This window comes from Myodes glareolus, chromosome 9 (genome assembly GCF_982192425.1).
Source record: "Myodes glareolus chromosome 9, mMyoGla1.1, whole genome shotgun sequence".
NCBI lineage: Eukaryota > Metazoa > Chordata > Mammalia > Rodentia > Cricetidae > Myodes > Myodes glareolus.
The window spans coordinates 73371058-73374329 of NC_142034.1; the positions used below are offsets into that span (position 1 = coordinate 73371058).

The following is a 3272-nucleotide window of genomic DNA, read 5'->3' on the forward strand; positions in this document are numbered from 1 at the left end:
GCTCTGCTGCACACATCAGGGCACAGAGACATCTGAGTCCTCATTTGTGGAACAGTAGTAGGAAGCCAAAGTCATCATCACACCTGGTCTATGCCTCTGTCCCAGGAGAACCCAGCCTCCCTCAGAAGTCTCAGATTCAAAGAACCAACCAGATCTTAAGTGAAGATAATAAAAATCCAAGCATTTGAAGGCGCGTCGATCTAGACACAGACGGCTCTGCCAGAAACGAGTCGGTGAGTGACTTTGGCAAAGGGCGCATTGGGAACAACATGCCCTTCCCTCTCCAGCCGCCGACCGGAAGTCCCCGTTCTGAATGGGCTTGGAGCCGGTCGCGGCCGCTCCTCCACGCGGGTTCACCGGCGAGCGACTCTGGCTCTCGGGTCTCGTCGGCCGCTAGGTTCATGTGGAGGCGTCCGAGTCACTCCGTGCTGCGTGGGGTCCGGTCGGTGGTGGAGCAGCGCAGCCGGCCCGAGGCGTCGACTGAGCAGGCGGCGCGCGCCATGGAGCGGGCGGTGGTGCGTTGCGTGCCCTCGGAGCGCAAACTCAGCCTGTCGTTCGCGCTGGCCGACGGCAGCCACAAAAAAATGCAGCGCGACCAGAGCGAGCCCCTGGGCCGGGTCCTCAGCCGGATCGCTACCAACGCCCTGAAGGGCCACACCGCCGCTAAGGTGGCGGCTGCCAAGAAGAACCGGAAGAGCCGAGCGCAGTCTGGCGGCGGCGCGGCCTGCGCTCCGGAACCGGCAGCGGCCTGCGAGCCGGTGGTGAAGCTGTACTACCGCGAAGAGGCCGTGGCGGACGACGTGCTCAATGTGGACGCCTGGCAGGACGGCGCGGTGCTGCAGATCGGCGACATCAAGTACAAGGTGGAACGCAACCCGCCCGCCTTCACCGAGCTGCAGTTGCCGCGCTTCTTCATGGCCGGCTTCCCGGTGTGCCCCAAACTCAGCCTGGAATTCGGGGATTCCGCCAACTCTGTGTTCCGCTGGTACAAGGAGGTCCAGCCCGGTGCGGCCGAGCCCGGGGACGGCGGCCTCGAGTCGTCGTCCCGCCCCGGGCCGTCTTCGGCTTGGACCGAGACAGGTGTGGCCGAGCGCGTGTACACCCCGTGCAACGCGGACATCGGGCTGCGGCTCAAGCTTCACTGCACGCCGGGCAATGGGCAGCGCTTCGGGCCCAGCCGCGAGCTGGAGAGCGTGTGTCCCGTGGAGGCCGGGCCCGGCACCTGCACGTTTGACCATCGGCATCTGTACACCAAGAAGGTGACGGAGGACTCCATCATCCGGACCGTCTCCTACAACATCCTAGCAGACACGTGTGCCCAGACCGAGTTCTCCCGGACCGTCCTCTACCCGTACTGTGCGCCCTACGCTCTGGAGATTGACTACCGCCAGAACCTCATCCAGAAGGAGCTCACCGGCTACAACGCAGACCTCATCTGTTTGCAGGAGGTGGACCGCGCCGTGTTCACCGACAGCTTGGTACCGGCCCTGGAGGCCTTCGGCCTGGAGGGCGTGTTCCGGATCAAACAGCACGAAGGCCTGGCCACTTTCTACCGGAAGTCCAAGTTCAACCTCCTTAGCCAACACGACATTTCATTCCGAGAAGCCTTGGCGTGGGACCCGCTGCACAAGGACCTACTAGAGAAATTGGCTTTGAACCCTCTAGCACTGGGTAAAGTACTCCAGAGAGCGTCTGTCCTTCAGATTTCAGTTCTTCAGTCTACAAAGGACTCTTCTAAAAAGATATGTGTTGCTAATACCCATCTCTACTGGCATCCAAAAGGTGGACACATTCGTCTCGTTCAAATGGCAGTAGCCTTGGCTCACATTAGACATGTTTCATGTGAGCTGTATCCTGGCTTACCAGTTCTATTTTGTGGAGACTTTAATAGTACACCGTCTACAGGAGTGTATCATTTTGTCACCAATGGCAGCATTCCAGAGGATCATGAAGACTGGGCTTCCAACGGGGAAAAGGAAAGATGCAGTATGTCTCTCTCACACCTTTTCAAACTGAAAAGTGCTTGTGGGGAACCTGCTTACACCAATTATGTTGGTTGTTTCCACGGATGCCTAGATTACATTTTTATTGACTTAAATGCGTTAGAGGTTGAACAGGTGATTCCGTTACCTAGTCATGAAGAAGTTACCACCCATCAGGCCTTACCTAGTGTTTCTCATCCTTCTGATCACATAGCACTGGTTTGTGATTTAAAATGGAAGTAAGTTTTGCTGCATTGAGTGAAAAGGAAGCGAGTTACTTTTCAGAAAATTTAATATGAATCAGCGCTTATATATAAAAATCTTCAAAGAGGACGTCTAGACACTAAACTTTTATGATCATTCCCTACTAGTTATGTTCCAGGTGGCTTTGTTACATACCAGTTCATAATGTTTGCATCATATCTTTGTCCTCTTTTTTAATTTCCTACATTTGAAGGAAAACATATTTATGACTAGGAAGAAAAAAATGAACTATTGTGTATAGTTTATCGGTTTTTTTAAGCTGGCAATTAAGGTTTTTAAGTACTATTTGAATAATCTCAAATTTTCTTTCATAACACTTTACATTGAATTATGTTCATATAATTGGAGGGGGACATGCAGGGACAAGTGAAATACTTCAGAGACATGGAATACTTTAGTCTATCACTACCTCAATTTGGTGGTTATTATAATTTCGAGCTTTAACAAAAGATTAAAATATACCATTACCAATTTTTATAGCTTCGTTTTTCAGTTGGCACGGTATTTTCTCTTCTAGCGTTTTTTTTTAGTGTGCATATGATGGCACAAATGTGCGTAATTTGTGTTCTCATTCACAGTTCAGCCCATTTTAACAGTGTTCCCAGGGAGCAGCGACACAGTCTGATCCCCTTGTCTTCACTCTTCCTCATGAGAAATCTCTATTGTCAACACACAGGTTACTTGACCATATGACATGAAAGAATAGAGCACAATTATTTTACGAGAAACTTCTGATTGGGGCTTCAAATTATACTTAAACCATCGAGCATTTTCAAAATGGTAATTTTTTATGAGCAGGAAAAAGGGAGCCTAGCATGGTGCTGTAATCTTAGCGCTCAGGAGTTTGAGGTAGGGCTGCTTTGAGTTCAGTACTAGTCTGGGTTACACAATTCAAGGTCAGTTTGAGCTACATAAATGGAAAAAAAGGAACAGTGGGCTTTTCCCAATATCTGAAATAAACTTTTTATAGACTTACAGATATTGTAAGTATAAAAGTATAAAAAGATCTGACCTAGTCAGATCTCC

The 3272-nt window shown here is 50.5% G+C and overlaps 1 pseudogene; it reads left to right on the top strand.

The window, feature by feature from the left end:
* The first annotated feature begins 326 nt into the window (after positions 1-326).
* On the top strand, positions 327-2399 carry LOC148120975 (2',5'-phosphodiesterase 12 pseudogene; annotated as a pseudogene).
* Positions 2400-3272: the final 873 nt, after the last annotated feature.